Source organism: Podarcis muralis, chromosome 15 (assembly GCF_964188315.1).
Source record: "Podarcis muralis chromosome 15, rPodMur119.hap1.1, whole genome shotgun sequence".
In the NCBI taxonomy this organism is placed as follows: Eukaryota; Metazoa; Chordata; class Lepidosauria; order Squamata; family Lacertidae; genus Podarcis; species Podarcis muralis.
The window spans coordinates 1,443,293-1,466,038 of NC_135669.1; the positions used below are offsets into that span (position 1 = coordinate 1,443,293).

Sequence of the window (22,746 nt, forward strand, 5' to 3'; positions counted from 1 at the left end):
GGATGCTGGAGCCCTGCTGCCTCCTTCCTAAAGCCAGGTGGGATTTGGGAAGGTGGCGGGAGGACTCTTGGACCCTTTTGGGGACAGGCCTAGTCTCCTTAGTCCACTGACCGCACACCACTGCAACTGTCCAGTGCTGTAGCTCAGGCTGAGGGCTTACATAGGTACAGGCAGTTCCACCCCATCCTAGCTCTTGGAAAGATCTTGACCTGGGCAGAGGCTTAGATGAGCTTCCTGGACTTCCTGAACAGCCTCTGGCTCACTGTCTCCTCTGCTCCTGTAGCTCTGGGAATGAAGCCGTCCCACAACCATGCAGGAAGTGGAGATGTCTGGATTGCACAACTCCTCAGGGCCACTGGTAGTGCAGAGCTCTGCTGGAAGTAGATCCCTCACCCTTGCTTCTCCTCCAGGGAGACCCCTAGGTAGGGATTAATTCTGACAATGGCATTAAAAAAAATCCCCTTCTTAATATGACTTGGAATGAATTTCTGAAGGCACAAAAGTTACCTAGTCACAGTCTTCTCACCATGGTGAGATATAGTGTATTTCTATGGTGTGTATTTCTAATTTAAACTGTAGCAATCATTTCAAAGATTCCATCTATGTATATAAAATAAGCATCTGCTGCTATCATTTATTTTTTTATTTACATTTATAACCCACCTTTCCTCCACAAAGCTCAATGTTGCATGCAGGTCTTTTCCCCTGCCCATTTTATCCTCACAACCATCTTGAAAGGTGGGTCTGTCTGAGAGGCCTGAAGTCACCCAGTGAGTGGGGAATGGAACCCTGGTCTCCAGGCCCAAGCCCAAAGTTCTAACCACTCCCCACACTATGCAAATCTTTCTCATCTTTTTCATGGCACCTGGTCCTCCTTTGGGTGGCCCCGTTATCTGGAATGGAACCATGCAGCATTCGTGGTTTGTAAGATGTGCTGCCCTTTCCCTTTCCTTACCTCCTCTATCTCTGCCTTTTACAGTCTTTTCCAAATCTCATTTCCTGCCTTATTCCCTGCCAGCATGGATGGGGGGGGGGCCTTCAAGCAGCCACTTATCTCCCATCTATGAATGATGAGACAGCTGAGTGCCCTTTAGAGCCAGCAAGGCTTTCTGACTGCCCCCTTCCATGATATGTGCCAACTGCCCCATGGCATGTGATGTCACACCAACAAGGGCCTCACGCGGGGATTTAATTACGGGGTCAGGTGGAAGGAGCAGATCAAGGGCCATGAAGGAGAAAGTTGCCGTGTGGTGCAAAAAGTAATTCTTTACAGTTTAGCAAAGGCTGAACACACAAGCAAGAGATTGCCTGCAGAAGGCACTCGAATGAGAGAAGGTTTCCCCTCCACTGACTGCTCATCCTCACTCCTGTTTGATTCAGGCCTAGTAGGCTTGAATCGGAACAAGCGTCACTCTGTGGAAGACCCAACCGATGTTTGTTTCAATTTAACAGTAAACAGCAAGTTTTCCTGGGGAAAGCTGCAGGGCAAAAAACCCCCCAGCACTCAGACCTGTGCCTAGAAATCGCAGCACAAACAGAAGTGGGGGTGAACCCTGAGTGTTAACTCTCTGGTCTGCTTCCAGCATTACTAGGGACCCCTTCCAGACAGAGGTTTTATTTTGGGCATATTCTGCAAGCAGCAACATGTTATGAACACAGTAATAGTATATTCTCCTTCATGGATCACTGCCTTGCCGTGGCGAAGGGGCTTGAATAACTCAGAGAAGCTATGAGCTATGCCGTGCAGGGCCACCCAAGATGGACAGGTCATAGTGGAGAGTTTTGACCAAACGTGATCCACCTGGAGGAGGAACCGGCAAGCCACTCCAGTATCCCTGCCAAGAAAAACTCCACGGACAAAGACAACAGGCATATAAAAGTTATGGCACTGGAATATGAGCCCCTCAGGTCAGAAGGCGTCCAACATGCTACTGAGGAAGACCAGAGGACAAGTATAAAAGGATGTCACATAGAGGAGGGAGAAAGGTTGTTTTCTGCTGCTCCAGAGAAGCGGAGACGGAGCAATGGATCCAAACTACAAGAAAGAAGATTCCACCTAAACATTAGGAAGAACTTCCTGACAGTAAGAGCTGTTCGACAGTGGAATTTGCTGCCAAGGAGTGTGGTGGAGTCTCCGTCTTTGGAGGTCTTTAAGCAGAGGCTTGACAACCATATGTCAGGAGTGCTCTGATGGTGTTTCCTGCTTGGCAGGGGGTTGGACTCGATGGCCCTTGTGGTCTCTTCCAACTCTATGATTCTATGATTCTATGATTCTAAGTACAAGTAGATTCAGAGCTGATGAAGTGGCTGGGCCAAAGCCGAAAGGTCGCTCAGTTGCGGATATGTCTGGAAGCGAAAGGAAAGTCCAATGCTGTAAAGAAAAATATTGCATAGGAACATGGAATGTAGGAACCATGAACCTTGGTAAGTTGGGTGTGGTCAAAAATGAGATGACCATCATATCTACTACTGTAGGCAAGAATCCTTTTTTTTTTTTTTTTAATAAATTTTTATTAGTTTTCCATAAGTAAAAAAGAAACAAAGCAAAAACATAAACAAACACAAAATCGACTTCCCCGTACCACCCCTTTTCTGCATTCTTGTTTCAAGATTTTTCAGCAACCCTTTCGTAATAAACTTGTTTATATTTCATAAATTTAACTTCCATAAGTTATTAATACAACTGTAGTTCTTTATCTCTTATTACCCTGAGCCCCTAATTTTCCAAATTACAACAGTTTTCAAGATAAACTTTGAATTTGTTCCAATCTTCATCCACCGCCTCTTTCCCCCGGTCTCGAATTCTGCCAGTCATCTCTGCCAGTCCCATATAATCAATCACCTTCGTCTGCCATTCTTCCAACGTGGGTAAATCTTGCGTCTTCCAATACTTTGCTAGAAGAATTCTTGCTGCTGTTGTGGCATACATAAAAAATGTCCTATCCTTCTTTGGCACCATTTGGCCCACCATGCCCAAGAGAAAGGCTTCTGGTTTTTTAATAAAGGTTCTCTTCAGAACTTTTTTAATTTCATTATAGATCATTTCCCAGAAAGCCTTAATCTTCGGGCAGGTCCACCAAAGGTGATAGAAGGTTCCCTCCGTTTCATTACATTTCCAACACTTATTGTTGGGCAAATGATAGATCTTTGCTAACTTGGCCGGAGTCATGTACCACCTGTAGATCATTTTCATAATGTTTTCTCTTAAGGCATTACATGCCGTGAATTTAACACCAGTGGTCCATAACTGCTCCCAGTCAGCAAGCTCAATGTCATGCCCCATATCCTGTGCCCATTTAATCATGCTAGATTTCACCATTTCATCTTGGGTATTCCATTTCAACAGCAAGTTGTACATTCTTGACAAATTTTTAGTATTGGGTTCTAACAGTTCTGTTTCTAGTTTTGACTTCTCCACTTGGAAGCCTTTCTTTCTGTCCTGTTTAAAAACTTCATTTATCTGTCGATAATGTAACCAATCTCTGACCTTAAACTTCAGCTTCTCGAAACTCTGCAATTTTACTTTTTCACCATCTTGTTCTATGATTTCAGAATATTTAGGCCAATTAGAACCCATATTCAATTTTTTCACCTCTTTTGCCTCCATTGGTGACAGCCACCTAGGGGTTCTACTTTCAAACAAATCTTTATACCTTATCCAAACATTATACAAAGCTTTCCTCACCATATGGTTCTTAAAACCTTTGTGCGCTTTTACCTTGTCATACCATATATATGCATGCCAACCAAATCTGTTATCAAATCCTTCAAGATCCAAAATGTCTGTATTCTCGAGGAGCAGCCAGTCTTTCAACCAGCAAAACGCTGCTGATTCATAGTAAAGTCTTAAGTCCGGCAGGGCAAAAGCCCCTCTATCTTTTGCATCTGTTAATGTCTTAAATTTTATTCTTGGCTTTTTGCCCTGCCAAACAAACTTCGATATGTCTTTCTGCCACCTCTTGAAACAGTCCATCTTGTCTATTATTTGTAATGTCTGAAACAAAAATAACATTCTAGGCAATACATTCATTTTGATAACAGCAATTCTGCCTAACAAGGAAAGTTTCAGCCTTGACCATATGTCTAAATCTTTCTTGACTTCTGTCCAACATTTATCATAATTGTCTTTAAATAAATTCACATTTTTCGCTGTCAAATTCACCCCCAAGTACTTCACTTTTTTTGCTATCCCCAAACCTGTTTCATTCTGGAATGTCTCTTTTTCTTCATTTGTTAGATTTTTCTCCAACACTTTAGTTTTTTGTTTGTTCAATTTAAATCCTGCGACTTGACCAAATATCTCAATCAGTTCTAAAACTCTTTTTGTACTAGTGTTTGGCTGCTGCAAAGTCAAAACTAGGTCATCTGCAAATGCCCTTAGTTTATACTCTCTCACTCCGACCTGAATTCCTTTAACCAACCGGTCCTTTCTAATCATATTTAACAAAACCTCCAGGACCAGTATGAAAAGTAGAGGGGAAATAGGGCATCCCTGTCGTGTTCCTTTCTCTATAGCTATCTCTTCCGTTACCACATTATTCACAATTAGCTTTGCCTTCTGCTCAGAGTATATTGCACCTATACCATTTTCAAAGCCTTGGCCTACCCCCATCCCTTGGAGATTCTTTTTCATAAAACTCCAACAAATGTTGTCAAAGGCTTTCTCCGCATCCACAAAAATCAAAACCGCTTTTCTATTAATGTTCATTTCCAGCAGTTCCACAATGTCTATTATATTCCTCACATTGTCAGACATGTGTCTTCCCGGGAGAAAGCCAGTTTGGTCCTTATGAATCTCACCTATCAATACTTTCTTCAGTCTTTTTGCTAAAATGTCTGCAAAAATTTTGTAATCCACATTTAGTAATGATATCAGGCGGTAGTTCTTAACCTGATTCTTTTCAGTCTCTGTCTTTGGTATAAGTGAAATAAAAGCCTCTTTCCACGTTTCAGGTGCCTTTTTCCCCTCCAGTATTTCGTTGCAGACTTCTTTCAATGGTTGCACTAAACATTCTTTCAAAGCTTTATAATATCTGGCCGTCAAACCATCTGGTCCTGGAGACTTTCCCAGTTGTGCTTTTTGAATGGCCTCCTCTATTTCTTGTTCTGTTATTTTCTCATTCAGAGTCAACTTGCCCTGTTCTGAAATTTTAGGTAGTCCATGATTTTTAAGGAATTCATCTATTTCTTGTTCGTTCACTGGCCCTTGTGTGTATAATTTCCTAAAAAAGCTTTGGAAACAATTACTTATCTCATTTGGCTTATGAATATTCTTTCCCTCTATCTCCAAACAGGTAACTGTATTCAATTTTTGCCTCTTTTTCAATTGCCATGCAAGGAGCTTCCCACATTTGTCTGCTGACTCGAAAGTCCTTTGTCTCATTTGTTTGATTTTCCATTCTATCTCTTGATTTGTCAGTTCCATGTATTGCGTCTGGTAATACTTTATCTCTCTCAAAATTTCTTGAGACTTTGGTTTTGACCTCAGTTTCTTTTCTCCTTCCTTCATTTTTTCTAAAATTCTTTCTTTCCTTTCATTTTGCTTTTTCCTCTTGATTGAATTCTGTTGTATCAGGAAGCCTCGCATCACGGCTTTACTCGCGTCCCAAATTGTTCTTTTTTCAACTTCTGTTCTCAAATTTATCTCAAAGTAATCTTTCAATGTCTTTAGGGCCTTTTTACAAAATTGTTCATCTCTAAATAAGGAGTCATTCATTCTCCATCTAAAGGATCCAGTTGTTGTCATTTTCATTTCCATCTTTACAGCGTTATGGTCGGAGCAGGTTTTTGGGCAGATTTCTACTTTCTTAATCTTTGTAGCCATCACACTAGATACCCAGATTTGGTCAATTCTTGTCCATGTCATTTTAGATTCCGAGAAAAAAGTTCCCTCTCTCTCGAGAGGGTTCCTTGTTCTCCAGATGTCAATCAAGTCCATATTTTCCGTCATCTCGAAGAAAGTCTTTGGTAGTCTTCCTTCTTTAGATATTGTCTGTCTTTGTGCCTTATCCATGTTTGTGGAGACCACTCCGTTCATGTCCCCCATCATTATTATTTTGCAGTCGAGATAGTCCAGTAAAGTCTCATGCAACTTCTTAAAAAATTCAGCCTTCCCATCATTTGGTGCATATATTCCAATTATCAGATATTTTCCCCCCTGAATCTGTACTTCAATTGCCAGATATCTTCCTTCTTCATCCTTAAATTTCATTTTTGGGTCCAATTTTTCTTTTGCATAAATCACTACTCCTCTCTTTTTAACTTTATCAGAAGATATAAATTCTTGTCCTAATCTTTTGTTCACCAACAGTTTCCTGTGTGCTCTGGTTATATGGGTTACAGATGGGTAGCCGTGTTGGTCTGCCATAGTCAAAACAAAAAAAATTCCTTGCAGTAGCACCTTAAAGACCAACTAAGTTAGTTCTTGTGAGGTTGATGGACTTCCATTTCATGCGGCTCAATGTGGTGCCTTCCATAGTTCCAGTTACAGATGGGTAGCCGTGTTGGTCTGCCATAGTCAAAACAAAAAAAATTCCTTGCAGTAGCACCTTAAAGACCAACTAAGTTAGTTCTTGGAGGTTGATGGACTTCCATTTCATGCGGCTCAATGTGGTGCCTTCCATAGTTCCAGTTACAGATGGGTAGCCGTGTTGGTCTGCCATAGTCAAAACAAAAAAAATTCCTTGCAGTAGCACCTTAAAGACCAACTAAGTTAGTTCTTGGAGGTTGATGGACTTCCATTTCATGCGGCTCAATGTGGTGCCTTCCATAGTTCCAGTTACAGATGGGTAGCCGTGTTGGTCTGCCATAGTCAAAACAAAAAAAATTCCTTGCAGTAGCACCTTAAAGACCAACTAAGTTAGTTCTTGGAGGTTGATGGACTTCCATTTCATGCGGCTCAATGTGGTGCCTTCCATAGTTCCAGTTACAGATGGGTAGCCGTGTTGGTCTGCCATAGTCAAAACAAAAAAAATTCCTTGCAGTAGCACCTTAAAGACCAACTAAGTTAGTTCTAGAACTAACTTAGTTGGTCTTTAAGGTGCTACTGCAAGGAATTTTTTTTGTTTTGACTATGGCAGACCAACACGGCTACCCATCTGTAACTGGAACTATGGAAGGCACCACATTGAGCCGCATGAAATGGAAGTCCATCAACCTCCAAGAACTAACTTAGTTGGTCTTTAAGGTGCTACTGCAAGGAATTTTTTTTGTTTTGACTATGGCAGACCAACACGGCTACCCATCTGTAACTGGAACTATGGAAGGCACCACATTGAGCCGCATGAAATGGAAGTCCATCAACCTCCAAGAACTAACTTAGTTGGTCTTTAAGGTGCTACTGCAAGGAATTTTTTTTGTTTTGACTATGGCAGACCAACACGGCTACCCATCTGTAACTGGAACTATGGAAGGCACCACATTGAGCCGCATGAAATGGAAGTCCATCAACCTCCAAGAACTAACTTAGTTGGTCTTTGTGCTACTGCAAGGAATTTTTTTTGTTTTGACTATGGCAGACCAACACGGCTACCCATCTGTAACTGGAACTATGGAAGGCACCACATTGAGCCGCATGAAATGGAAGTCCATCAACCTCCAAGAACTAACTTAGTTGGTCTTTAAGGTGCTACTGCAAGGAATTTTTTTTGTTTTGACTATGGCAGACCAACACGGCTACCCATCTGTAACTGGAACTATGGAAGGCACCACATTGAGCCGCATGAAATGGAAGTCCATCAACCTCCAAGAACTAACTTAGTTGGTCTTTAAGGTGCTACTGCAAGGAATTTTTTTTGTTTTGACTATGGCAGACCAACACGGCTACCCATCTGTAACTGGAACTATGGAAGGCACCACATTGAGCCGCATGAAATGGAAGTCCATCAACCTCACAAGAACTAACTTAGTTGGTCTTTAAGGTGCTACTGCAAGGAATTTTTTTTGTTCTGGTTATATGGGTTTCCTGTAGACATATCAGATCCAGTTGTTCCCTTTTCAAAATGTGAAAAACTTGTCGTTTTTTTCTGGGAAGGTTCAAACCGTTACAATTCCAGCTAAGAAGTTGCAGAGACATTTTGTTTATTAGATGTTTGACCCTCCGACTGCTCCAAGCTTTTCTTCCTCTTCAGTTGGCGGTTGTGGTAGTCCAAATGATAGATTTGCAATGTCCGTTAGCCCTCCTCCTTCTGGTGTTAATCCTTGTCCTTCTTTTGCCGGGTCCACCGTACCTTTCTGTAGGTCCTCTAGGTTTCTCTCCAAAAAGTGTTCTTTTTCCTGTACTGTTCTTATTCTTACTTTCTTCCCTTTGTAGTTAAAGGACAACCCCTGTGGAAATTCCCACCTGAAGAGTATAAAGTTCTTCCTCAACAAATTGGCCAAGTCTCTATAAAAAGTCCTCACTTCCAAGATGTATTTAGGGATGTCCTTAAAGATTTGGACTTGAATGTTTCCAATTACCAAAGCTTTTTGATAATGGAGGTTCAGTATCTTGTCTCTTTCCTCTTTGGTTCTGAAGGTAATCAGACAATCCCTTGACTTCTTGCTTTGCTTTCTACCAAGTCTGAAAGCAGTTGTTATCTCTACTTCATCTTCCTCCAGATCTCCTTGCCAATTTTCCAGAATTGCCTCTGTGAGAAATTCCGTCAGATTGTCCTCTTCGTTCTCTGGAACCTGTCTTAATTTCAGATTCCGTTCTTTCCGTTGTAGTTCCAATAAGGAGAGGGCCGCTTCATGCTCATTCACCTTTTTCTCAATCGGCACAAGTTTTTCCTGTGTCTCCCCTGCAACAGATCTTGCACTCTCTGCAATTTTCCTCGTTTCTGAAGATTCCTGAATCAGTCTATTTATAGATTCTGTATTAGTCGCCACTGATGTGGTGTTCAAATCCAATCTTGCTGTAAGTTCTGTCAATTTCTTTGAATTTTCTGTAGATTGCTTTGTTAAGGCCTCTAGGGATTGATTTATTTTAAGCAGTGCCTGTGTCATAGATTCCATTGATGCTGCTGTCGCACTTTCCGGTGCAGGCACTGTATTGCCAGAGATTGAGCCTCTTTTCTTTTGTGTCACTTTAGCTTTAGATCTGGTTCTTATCTCCTCTGCCGTGCCACTCATATCCCAAGGCCGTTCTCACAGGAAAAACTTGCAATGGAAAATCCCACTGTTAGTCAGTTACTTTGCAGTTTTTTCCCTCTTAGTCCTCAAGAGGGAGCAATTAATAGTATCCAAGTTAGAGGAAACAAAGAAACAGAAAGCCGGATGTAAAAAATCTAAAGTCCGCCATTAAAGTTGTAAAACTTTTTCTCCAGTTAGATTTAGGTAATCAAATATCTGTAACAAAGTCCCATTCAAGTCTTAAAAGTCTTAAAACTTTTTCACCATTTAAGGTATAGTCTATATCCACTTCAAACCTATTTTAAAGAACAATTTTCCCGGTGTTAACTCCTGGCAGATCGTCCCCGGGGGTCAGGGCAGTGAAAAACTTTGTTTCCCTTTAAATTAAGAGTATCTTCGCAAGACTGTCTTTTTTTCCCCCTTCTCCTGCCGATCGGGGGGGAAGAGATACTTTTGACAGCTCAGGGTTGACAGTTCGCAACTAAGTTTCTTATAACTGCAGCGAGGTCTTTCGTTGCTTTAAATTTCTGCAGTCCGGGGGGGGGGCAGACTTCCTTATTTTATGCCCTCCCATTTTCAGCCAAATTTTCAAAATTTTAAAGGTCCCGTTTCTTTTTTTTTCCGCTCTTACTCACGGGAATCCAGTCCAGATTTTCTTTCAGGAAGGAATCGGCGCTCTCCGCTAATGGCGACGCGGCTTCACTCCGCAGGCTGGGTAGCGACTCTCAGCACCGCGCTCACTCCCGATGCCGCTCCGGAGCCTTTAAAAAGGCTCTTTCACAGTACCGGGGGGCGCAAAGGTGCCCACCGAGTCTCCTTGCTCTCAGGCTTCAGCGCCTGGGATTTTAGGGGTCCCCCGCTCGCCGTAGCGGGTAAGACCCGAACTTGCGGAGCAGTCCTTCTCCGGAGCCCGGAGGTAGGACCGCCATTAAGCGCTGGCACCGACCGGAAGTCCTGTAGGCAAGAATCCTGTAAAAGAAATGGAGTGGCCCTCATAGTCAACAAAAGAGTGGCGAAAGCTGTACTGTGATGCAATCTCAAAAATGATAGAATGATCTTGATACGAATCCAAGGCAGACCTTTTAACATCACAGTAATCCAAGTTTAGGGGACGCGGTGGCGCTGTGGGTAAAAGCCTCAGCGCCTAGGGCTTGCCAATCGAAAGGTTGGCGGTTCGAATCCCCGCGGTGGGGTGCGCTCCCGTTGTTCGGTCCCAGCGCCTGCCAACCTAGCAGTTCGAAAGCACTCCTGGGTGCAAGTAGAAAAATAGGGACCGCTTACTAGCGGGAAGGTAAACGGCATTTCCGTGTGCGGCTCTGGCTCGCCAGAGCAGCGATGTCACGCTGGCCACGTGACCCGGAAGTGTCTCCGGACAGCGCTGGCCCCCGGCCTCTTGAGTGAGATGGGCGCACAACCCTAGAGACTGTCAAGACTGGCCCGTACGGGCAGGGGTACCTTTACCTTTAATCCAACTTTATGCACCAACTACTGGTGCTGAAGAAACTGAAATTGACCAGTTCTATGAAGACTTACAACACCTTCTAGAAATGACACCAAAGAAGGATGTTCTTCTCATTATAGGGGATTGGAATGCTAAAGTCAAGAGATAAAAGGAACAACTGGCAAGTTTGGCCTAGGAGATCAAAACGAAGCAGGGCAAAGGCTAATAGAGTTCTGTCAAGAGAACAAGCTGGTCATCACAAACACTCTTTTCCAACAGCACAAGAGACGACTCTACACATTAACATCACCAGATGAGCAGCATCGAAATCAGATTGATTATATTCTCTGCAGCCAAAGATGGAGAAGCTCTATACAGTCAGCAAAAACAAGACCTGGAGCTGACTGTGGCTCAGATCATCAGTTTCTTATAGCAAAATTCAAGCTTAAGCTGAAGAAAGTAGGAGAAACCACTGGGCCGGTAAGATACAATCTAAATCAAATCCCTTATGAATACACAGTGGAAGTGAGGAACAGGTTTATGGATTTAGATTTGGTGGACAGAGTGCCTGAAGAACTATGGATGGAGGCTCGTAACATTGTACAGGAGGCAGCAACGGAAACCATCCCAATGAAAAGGAGATGCAAGAAAGCAAAGTGGCTGTCCAATGAGGCCTTACAAAGAGCGGGGGAGAGAAGGCAAGCAAAATGCGAGGGAGATAGTGAAAGATACAGGAAATTGAATGCAGATTTCCAAAAAAATAGCAAGGAGAGACAAGAAGGCCTTCTTAAATGAGCAATGCAAAGAAATAGAGGAAAACAATAGAATGGGAAAAACCAGAGATCTGTTCAAGAAAGTTGTAGATATGAAACGAACATTTCGTACAAAGATTACCATAATAAAGACGCCTGCTTCTTGGGAGAAAAGCAATGACAAACCTAGACAGCATCTTAAAAAGTAGAGACATCACCTTGCCAACAAAGGTCCGTATAGTAAAAGCTATGGTTTTCCCAGTAGTGATGTATGAAAGTGAGAGCTGGACCATAAAGAAGGCTGATCACCAAAGAATTGATGCTTTCGAATTATGGTGCTGGAAGAGACTCTTGAGAGTCCCATGGTCTGCAAGAAGATCAAACTTATCCATTCTTAAGGAGATCAGCCCTGAGTGCTCTCTGGAAGGTCAGATCCTGAAGCTGAGGCTCCAATACTTTGGCCACCTCATGAGAAGAGAAGACTCCCTGGAAAAGACCCTGATGTTGGGAAAGATGGAGGGCACAAGGAGAAGGGGACGACAGAGGACGAGATGGTTGGATAGTGTTCTCGAAGCTACCAGCATGAGCTTGACCAAACTGCGGGAGGCAGTGGAAGACAGGAGTGCCTGGCATGCTCTGGTCCATGGGGTCACGAAGAGTCGGACACGACTAAACGACTAAACAACAACAACAACAAATAGTATATTGATATACTTTAGTTTCTTCTGAGATGCTTTCCGAATGCAATCACTTATTAGCGCTGTCCCAAGGCACTACAGCATAGAACATTTGCCATATGGTAAGTGACAGGATTTCAGCAGGAAATTATGAGTTGTGCACAGACAGGAGCTGAAGCAGTGTGACTGCCCCAAACTTTTACAGGCACAAATAGTATGGAAAGCGAGATCATGTGGGACCACCCCAGAAGCATCATGAGCACACATAATCAGGGATGCAAAACTTAAAGGGATGGCTGGAGGGGCCCTCACTTCACCCAGCAACTTCCAGGTGTGACGGAGGATATGCAGGATAGCTCAGTTGGTAGAGCGTGAGACTCAATCTCAGGGTCATGGGTTCAAGCCCCACAAGGGGCAGGAAGATTCCTTCATTGCAGGGGTTGGACTAGATGACCCTCTTGGTCCCTTCCAGCTCTACAATTCTATGATTCTATTTTGTTATCTGGATTCAATAATGGTCAGTTCTCTCTCACATCAGTCAAACATTTTTATTTATTTTTTGCATTCTCTTTATTAATTTTCATTACACACCAATACACACAAGAAAAATTCATTACAAACAAAAAATAAACCAAACAACACGGCTAAATAGGAGAAAAAAAGCTAAGAACAAAAAACAACATATATAACTAATTGACTTCCCTCCACCTCGGTTTTGGGTTATATAATAAAGGATTTTTTCCACAGTTTATCTTTAAGACTTCTGCACTTCGGAGGGTTATATTTAGCCTACTCGGATCTTTAGATTTTTTAAATCTGCTTCAATATATGTTATGAATTTATTCCATTCCTTAATAAACTTTGTTTCTTTCTGATCTCTGATTTTTTGTGTTATTTTTGCCAATTCTAAGTATTCGACTAGTTTACTTTGCCAATCTTTTACCGTTGGGATACTAATTGACTTCCAATTTTGTGCTATTAATATTCTAGCAGCCGTTGTTGCATACTGGAATAAAGTCTGGTCCTCTTTCTTAATTTCATTACCAATCATCCCCAGAAGGAAGTTTTCCGGTTTTTTAACAAAAGTGTATTTGAACATTTTTTTAAATTCATTATAAACAAGCTCCCAAAACACTTTAATTTTTTCACAGGTCCACCACATGTGGTAGAAACGTGCTTCCTTATTTTTGCACTTCCAGCACATTTTGTCTCCAGTCTAATTTTACAGGGGTGATGTACCATCTGTACATCATTTTTTCCATATTTTCTCTTAGTGTGACACACGCTGTAAACTTCATATCTTTATTCCAGAGCTTTATCCAACTATCATATTCCAAATTATATCCCAGGTCTATCGCCCATTTCACCATGACTTCTTTTATCTCCTTGTCCTTAGTATCCCATTCTAACAATTGGTTATACATTTTTGATAAGAGTTTTGAATTTCCTTCCAATATTTCTATCTGAAATCTAGATTTTTTTCTGTTCATCCCAATCTTTTTATCTTCTGTTCACAGTGCATTAATTTGATGGAATTGGAACCTACTCGTTAATTTATCTCCTAATTCTTCATAAGTTTTGATTTTCCAACCTTTCTCTGTTCTAACCAACAAGTCTTCATATGTCCATCTTTCACCTTCTATATTTACTTTTTTGGTTGTTAAAATATCTATTGGTGACAGCCACCAGGGAGTGTTTCTTTCAAGTAATTTTTTGTTTCTTTCCCATAACTCTATCAATGGTCCTCTGATAATATGATTGGAGAATCCTTTGTGTACTTTTACTTTGTTGTGCCACAAATATGCGTGCCATCCGAATCTGGTATTGAAGCCTTCTAGATCTAACAGGTCAGTATTTTTTATGACAATCCATTCTTTAATCCAACAGAGGCATGAAGCCTCGTAGTACAGTTTCAAGTTCGGTACCGCAAATCCTCCTCTTTCCCTTCTATCTGTAAGTAATTTGAATTTAATTCTAGGCCTTTTCCCCTGCCAAATGAATTTGGATAGAATTTTTTGCCAATCTTTAAAAACTGTGGTTCCCCTTATCACCGGAATATTTTGGAACAAAAATAGCAGCTTTGGAAGTATGTTCATCTTAATTGTGGCCATTCTTCCTGACCATGATAATTTCATCCTGTTCCAGATATCTAGGTCCTTTTTGATTTCTTTCCAAGTAACTAAATAATTAAAGGTAAAGGTAAAGGTACCCCTGCCCGTACGGGCCAGTCTTGACAGACTCTAGGGTTGTGCGCCCATCTCACTCAAGAGGCCGGGGGCCAGCGCTGTCCGGAGACACTTCCGGGTCACGTGGCCAGCGTGACAAAGCTGCATCTGGCAAGCCAGAGCCACACACAGAAACGCCGTTTACCTTCCCGCTAGTAAGCGGTCCCTATTTATCTACTTGCACCCGGGGGTGCTTTCGAACTGCTAAGTTGGCAGGCGCTGGGACTGAGCAACGGGAGCGCACCCCGCCGCGGGGATTCGAACCGCCGACCTTTCGATCGGCAAGCCCTAGGTGCTGAGGCTTTTACCCACAGCGCCACCCTTCTAAACTAAATAATTATCCGCCATTAAATTTATATTCTTCATAGTTCCAAATTCCTAAGTATTTTGCTTTTTTTACCGCCTTAATTCCAATTTGTACCTCTAACTGATTTTTCACAACTTCTTCGATGTTTTTAGTCATCATTTTAGTTATCTGTATCTGGCTTAGATATCAATGTAATATAGGCTTCCTTCCATGAGTCTGGTGTTTTACCTCCTCTTAAGATGTTATTTGCTACTTCGCATAGTACCGGGGCTAAGTATTCCGCTAAGACTTTATAGTATTTAGCAGATAAGCCATCAGGCCCTGGAGCTTTCCCCAGTTTTATTTTTTTTATCGCCTCCTGGATTTCTTCCATTTTTATAGGTTTATTTAATTGTATTTTCTCCTCTTCTGTTAATCCTTTCATTCTATTTTCTTCTAAGTACTTCTTTATTCCAATTATGTCTTCTTTTTTTCCTTTTATATAGTTTTTCATAAAATTTAATAAAAATTTTCCTTTATTCTCTTGGGGTCTTCCACAATTTGATCTTCTATTCTTATTTTATTGATCACATTTTGTTTTTTACTTTTTCGTAGTTGCCACGCTGATATTTTCCCAGTTTTGTTTGCTGATTCAAAATATTTTTGTTTCCATACCTTAATTCTCCATTCTACTTCTTGGCCTATTAAAATTGAGTATTGCGTTTGAAGTATTCTATAGGTTTGTTTGATCTGTTTCTCACTTGGGTTTATTATTAGTTTTCTTTTGCATTCTCTTAATTGATTAAGTATTTCTTCTTCTTCTTTTTTTGTTCTCTTAACTTTTTCCTGTAGCTATTCTGATTAATTAGGAATCCTCTTAGCACTGCCTTACTGGCATCCCAGACTGTATTAATATTTGTTTCTTTGTTCATATTCATGTCGAAATACTCTTTTAAAGTTCTTTTGGCCTTCTCAATTATCTCCTCATTTTCAAAAAGGAATTCATTCATTCTCCATCTGTATGTCCCTTGTATTCTACTTTTTAAATCCAAGGTTACTGAGCTGTGATCAGAAAGGGTTCTAGGTTGGATTTCACATTTCACTGCTCTTGTTAATTCTCTTGAAACCCATATTTGGTCCAACCTAGCCCAGCTTTGGTGTGATTCTGAAAAGTGTGTAAATTGTTTTGTTATTGGATTTTTATGTCTCCAGATATCAATCAGATCTAAATTTTCCACCAGATTATTAAATGTTCTTGGTAACTTCCCTTGCTTGAATTTTCTTCTTTTTGTACTTCTATCTAATTCCGGTATTGGCACTGCGTTCAAGACTCCGAGTAAGATCAACTTGTGATTCTCCAATTCTAATAACATTTGTTCAAATTTTTTAAAGAACTCTGCTTTATTTATATTTGGTGCATAAACATTTATTACGTTAATCTTTTCTCCCTGGTGATTAATTTGTACTCCCAAAATTCTTCCTTCATCATCTCTACATGTTAATACAGTGGTACCCCGCAAGACGAACACCTCGCAAGACGGAAAACCCGCTAGACGAAAGGGTTTTCCGTTTTGGAGGCGCTTCGCAAAACGAATTTCCCTATGGGCTTGCTTCGCAAGACGAAAGCCCATAGGGAAATCTCCGGGACAGCGGGGAAGCGCAGCGCGTCTTCCCCACTGTCCTCGGACCTCCTCCCGCCGCCCGGCTTCGGAACGAAGCTCCGATGCCGGGCGGCGGGGCGGGAACGCCTCCTCCCACCGCCCGGCATCGGAACAAAGCTCCGATGCCGGGCGGCGGGGCGGGAACGCCTCCTCCCACCGCCCGGCATCGGAACGAAGCTCCGATGCCGGGCGGCGGGGCGGGAACGCCTCCTCCCGCCGCCCGGCTTCGGAACGAAGCTCCGAAGCCGGGCGGCGGGGCGGGGACACCTTCTCCCACCGCCCGGCTTCGGATGGCTTTCCTGAAGACTTGGGGTGGGAGGAGGGTTTTCCTTCCCACCGCCAACATTCAGAATGCTGTTCTGAATGTTGGCGGTGGGGAGGAAAAACCCTCCTCCCACGCAAGCCCCGGGAACAGAGGGAAAGTGCTGCGCGCCTTCCCCTCTGTTCCCGTACCTGTCCTGAAGGCTTGCGGTGGGGAGAAAAGCCCTTCTCCGCACCGCCAGCCTGGCAAGCGGTTTCCCTAGGAACGCATTAATTGATTTTCAATGCATTCCTATGGGAAACCGTGCTTCGCAAGACGAAAAACTCGCAAGAAGAAAAAACTTGTGGAACAAATTAATTTCATCTTGCGAGGCACCACTGTATTGGATCCAATTTCTTCTTCACATATATCGCTACCCCTCTTCTTTTATTAGTATCTGAATTGACAAATTCTACCCCTAACCTTTTATTTGATAAAATATGTTTGTGTTTTTTTGCCACGTGTGTTTCCTGGTAACAAATCACATCATAATTTTTATTCTTTAACACCTTTTCGATTTTATTCCTTTTAAATTTTTCGTTAAGACCATTCACATTCCAAGACAGTACCTTTAGCATCATTATACTGTTTAATTTTAATTTATATTCTAGTCGACCTCTTCTCCGTTAATTCTTCCTCTTCCCCCTCCTCTTCTTCTCCACCTACTGCTCCTTCCTCCTCCACATCCTCTTCTTCTTCCTCTCTCCCTCTCTTTTGTTTCTCTATGCTTTCTTCCTTCTTTTCCTTCTTTCCTTCTGTATATCTCCCTCCTCCTCCATACCTTTCTTCCACCTTTCCAAGATCTTTCTCATACCTTCTCAGGATTTTTTTCACTTCTTGTGTATCTGTTAGTCTGAATCTTTTATCTTTGTAATAGAAGGAGATTCCTTTGGGGAACTCCCATCTATATTGTATAGTATTTCTCTGTAAAACACTTACTATTTGTCTATATCCTTCTCTTTTACGCAACAGCCTAATTGGTATTTCTTTGAATATAATAATTGGTCTATTTTCAATTATTAATTTTTTTCAGTAGCTCGTTCTTAGTATTGTATTTTTCATCTCGATTGAATTAAAAATTACCAAGCAGTCGCCAGGAACTTTTTTTGATTTAAACTGTTGGGATTTCACCCTAATTCTGAATGCATTTTCTACAGTGCAAGCTACTTCTTCTTCTCTTACTTCCAACCATTTTGCTAGTTCTTTTATCATCTTTTCTTTTACATTCTCGTTGGTTTCTTCTCCTACTCCTCTGAATTTTAAATTAAGTTGTTTCTGTCGCATTTCTGTCATGGCTAAACTATCTTCAATTTGTTCTTGTGTTTTATTCAATTCTCTTATTTCCTCCTTCATTTTTTCTGTCTCCTTCTTGTGTTCCTTCCATTCTTTTTGAATTTTCTTATTTGATTCCTCTATTACTTTTGACCTGACTGATAAATCTTGTATTTTATTAGTAAGTTCTCCTACAGCTCCTTAGATTTTTTTTATCTGTCTGTTCCTGCACCTCTCCTAATTTGTTTTCCATATGTAACTCTCTCTGTTTGACTTCTTCTTTGATCTTTAGCCACAAAATGTCTAGGTCTTTAATTTCCTCCTGTTGTGAGGCCTTTCTGTCTCCAGGAGTCCCTCCTACCTTTTTTCCATTTTTCCCTGACATTTTGTGATTATTTACACAATAGTCTGTGTTAATTTTCTGTCTCTCCCCTGAGGGGCGCACAATCTTTTTTTGTTATTCTTATTTTTCTATGTCTTAACCACTCTCCTTTAATTTACCTTATTACACCCGTGTGATTTTGTTTTTCTTATTTTATATTCTTACAATTTCTTTTATATCACTTTCTATTGTATTTCCTTTTTTTCAAACAGAGTATTACCTTTGAAGTCAATTAATTCAACTGTATCCTAAAGTACAGCCATAATATCTCCGAGTACCACCAATGTCTGCTAGAAAATATGTACTATTATAATATACAGTTACAGATCCAGTTGGATAAGATAATGTCCAGAAATCAAAGAAAATAGCTTCACTTATAATCCCAGTATATCTCAACCTTGGTAATCTTAGAGTCTTGTTTATACACCTTAGTACCTTCCTTACGCTCTTGTTTTTCTTCAAATGATTCCCCCCTCCTAGGGTATTATTAATAGTATATGACAATATAGTTTGTGTTTTCCCAAACCGTCCCTTAAAACATTAACACCCTCTGAAAGTTTGGTAAGTTTCTCCAAGACTCAAATAATTACTACTTATGTATGAGTTATTCCTGTTAAAGTGGTTTTCTAAAGTCCACGTAGATTCTGATGGGAGAGCAGTAGTTCCTTTTCTAAATTAAATAATTAAATAATTAATTAATGTTCAGTTCCGATTTCTTTTAATTTCTTTAATCTTCCACCACTTGCCGGCTTAATCCATAACGTGTAAAGGATATTCTATAACTTAGTTCATGTCCTAATCCAAGGTCTAGTAAAGCTAATAATTCAGGCTTTAATCCACGATCTAAATCAGACCTGGAAACCAATTAAATACCAATGTCACAAAATCACTGGTCCGGTCTCTATCATGAAATCACTGTTTCAGTCTCTGTCACTGAAGCAAAAGAGATCACTGGTCCAATCTCTATCACCAAATCACTGTTTCAGTCTCTATCACAAAAAAGAAGAAATCACTGGTCCAGTCTCTGTCACCAAATCACTGGTTCAGATTCTGTCCCAATTTCCTGTTTATATTTTCAAGTCCATAAGAAATGTGAATGTCCAATTCAAAATGTTGTAAATATCCAATTATAGTCTACTGGGGTGTAAAACCCCCTGTTTTTAACACTTAAAGTTATTTTCCAAATTTTCCCAGGATTTATCGGGTGATATTTTCCGCATTCCAATTATTTCTGGTATTTTCTAGCTCCAACGCTTAAATGTAAATCTTTCCCAGAGAGAAAAAAACAACGGAAAAGAAAATGGGAAAGAGGGGGTTAACTTAAGTCCAGTTTTTCATCAGTAAGGAGCGAAAGAGTACCCAAGATCATTGCAGTCAAATATAACCTTTTTTCTTAGGCAGTTCTTATTTAAAAGAGAAGAAGAGGAGGAGGAGGAGGAGGAGGAGGAGGAGGAGGAGGAGGAGGAGGAGGAGGAGTTTGGATTTGATATCCCGCCTTTCACTCCCCTTCAGGAGTCTCAAAGCGGCTCACATTCTCCTTTCCCTTCCTCCCCCACAACAAACACTCTGCGAGGTGAGTGGGGCTGAGAGACTTCAAAGAAGTGTGACTGGCCCAAGATCACCCAGCAGCTGCATGTGGAGGAGCGGAGACGTGAACCCGGTTATCCAGATTACGAGACTACCGCTCTTAACCACTACACCACACTGGCTCTCGAGAGAGAAGAGACGTTTCTGCCAATCTTCCCTTATTCTTGTCTTTACTGTAACTTTGTTGTCTTTAATGCAGCTTCCAAGCTTTCCCGGTTTTCTTTTAAATTAAACTTCTACTAGTCGTCTCAAGCTGCTCTTTCAATCAGCTCTGTGGTTATTACGTTTCTAATTATCTCTCTCCCCGAAAGGGAACAACAAAGTTTCTGGATAGTCCGTAATCTATTACTTTGTTTTACAAATTCAAAAGTCTATTTGCCTCGACAAAAGCTGCCGTGGGCTTTTGTTATGTACTCACGCAGTCAGGCTAGAGGCTGCTTCCTTCCTTTACCCCTGCGACTTTGTATCCTGCGCCATTTTAACTCCTCCACCGGGATGGATTCCTTGATTTAATCCTTCAACATCCAGCGTTCACTTTGTGTGTTCTTCAAAATTTTAATTTTAAAATGCTTCTCTCACACTAAGGGTCCACTCTTAAATTTTTGGAGATTTGCCGCTTTCTCTAGCAAGAGCCAGAGGCATTGCAACACAGGGTCGGTGCCTTCCTCTTGCACTTGCGATCCCGTCGTCTTCGAGCTCTTCAATAAATAAACCCCGAAAAAATGGCCAGACCGCTTGAGATTTTTTGGGGGTGCAGTGCCTTTGCAACTCCCCCAAGCCCCTGTGTTGTTCGGAAAACCCCGACGAGGCTTTCCGCGCTCCCTTTCTGTCTGTGGTGGAAATCGGAAGTCCACATCAGTCGAACATTTAAAGCTTTACATCAAGGGGTGAGTGGAGTTCAGCCTGCCAGGTCTCAGCTTGGCCTCATAAATTGAAAAAGGTCTCCTGCCCCTCTCTATCTGGTCACTTGAAATATGCCCAGCGGGAATGATGGTCTCTTCTTTCTTTTTCAAATACCTTTGAAAGGACAGCAGCACTAGGAAATCATGACAGAATAATGCTAAACATACTAAAGAAAAACAAAAGCTCCCAGAATGGATTCATAGAAAGCCGAGGTAAATACAATCCAGCGAGGCAGGAATAAGGGAAAGGCAGTGGTGTAGCAAGGCCAGGGAGACCCGGTGCGAAAAAATTCTTGTCACCCCCCCCCCCATTGTGAAATGCTGACAATGTTAAGTAAATAAACCAGAAAATAACACTTGCAACTGTAAGTATCTTATTTTTCCTTTTTTAAATACAGTTGCAAGTGTTATTTTCTAGTTTATTTACTTAACATTGTCAGCCTCAGCACTTAAAACCTTTCTTTCACAATAGGAATTTCTTATTTTAAAAACACATATTTTTGCCATTTTTGATGACACCCGGGGCTGTCTGCACCCCCCGCACCCCCTTCCTACGCCACTGGGCAAAGGGTGAAGATGCAGAACTTGGTCTTGTTCAGCAGAAGCAGGTGAAGGGGGCATGATGCGGACCAGTCAGTCAAACAACATCATATGTCATATGAACTGCCAAATAAAGTCATAATTCACTGGGATAAGTGGCTTCCTGTGTCGTTTGTTCAAGGAAGGAGATTCTGACCAAACATCAGGAAAAACGTTCTGACATGGAGAGCTGTTTGACGTTAGAATCGCTCCCTTGGGAGGTGGGGGACTCTCCTTCCTTGGAGGTTTCTCAGCAGAGCTTGGATGTCCCTCTGTCGCAGATGCTTTAGCTGAGATTCCTAGAGGACCCTCGGGGTCACTTCCAACTCCACGATTCTACAATTCTATGATATTATAGCCATATTCACATATTTAAAGGGCTGTCACATGGCAGAGCAAGCTTGTTTTCTCCTGATCTGGAAGGCAGGACTTGAACCAATGGCTTCAAATTACAAGAAAGGAGATTTCTGATGGTGGGAGCTGTTTGGCAGTGGAACAGTCTCCCACAGAAGGTAATAGACTCTCCTTCCTTAGGGGGTTTTCAGCAGAAGCTGGGTGGCCATCTGTCAGGGATGCTTGAGCTGAGATGCTTGAGCTCCTGGTACAGCAAACTAAATATGACATAATAGGAATCACTGAAACCTGGTGGGATAAATCCCACGATTGGAATGTAATAATGGAGGGATACAATCTATTTCAAAGAAACAGACCAGACAAGAAAGGAGGAGGAGTGGCGTTATATGTCAGGGATGTGTATACCTGTGAAGAGATCCAAGATTTAGAACCTCAAAGCCAAAGTGAGAGCATTTGGGTGAAAATTAAGGGAGAGAAGAATAACAGTGACCTCATTGTGGGAGTTTACTATAGATCCCCAAGCCAAACGGAGGACATAGATGATGCCTTCCTGGAACAGATGGCCAAGCATGCAAAAGGAAGGGAGATAGTAGTAATGGGGGACTTCAATTACCCTGATATTTGTTGGATGTCAAACTCAGCCAAGAGCATAAGGTCAAACAGATTCCTCACTGCCCTTGCAGACAACTTCATTGTCCAGAAAGTGGGAGAAGCAACAAGAGGAACAGCCATTTTAGATCTGGTCCTAACCAATGTTGATGACCTGGTTAGTGGGGTAGAAGTGAAAGGATCATTAGGCGCGAGTGATCATGCTCTTCTGAAGTTTACTATACAGCGGAAAGGAGCAGCCAAGCATACTAGGACTCAATTTCTCGACTTTAAGAAAGCCGACTTCATAAAGCTTAGGGAAGTGCTGGGTGAGATCCCATGGACAGTAATACTAAAAGGAAAGGGAGTTCAAGATGGCTGGGAGTTTGTTAAGAGGGAGATAGTAAAAGCACAACTTCAGGCAATACCAATGAGACGGAAACATGGAAGGTGCCTAAAGAAGCCAGGGTGGCTATCTAAAGAACTTTTAACTGAGTTAAGATTAAAAAAGGATGTGTACAAAAAATGGAAAAGGGGGGAAACCACCAAAGAGGAATTCAAACAAATAGCCAGCACGTGTAGACACAAAGTCAGAAAAGCTAAAGCACAAAATGAACTCAGGCTTGCT

The 22,746-nt window shown here is 41.6% G+C and overlaps 1 long non-coding RNA gene across 1 annotated transcript in view; it reads right to left on the minus strand.

Moving 5' to 3' along the window:
• The window catches only part of LOC144325655 (uncharacterized), a 38,613-nt gene extending 17,863 nt beyond the window's left edge, over window positions 1–20,750 (minus strand). Inside the window, exon 1 of the long non-coding RNA XR_013390860.1 lies at window positions 20,114–20,750. This is a non-coding gene — a long non-coding RNA (uncharacterized LOC144325655). The remainder of the gene's footprint in view (window positions 1–20,113) is intronic.
• Window positions 20,751–22,746: the final 1,996 nt, after the last annotated feature.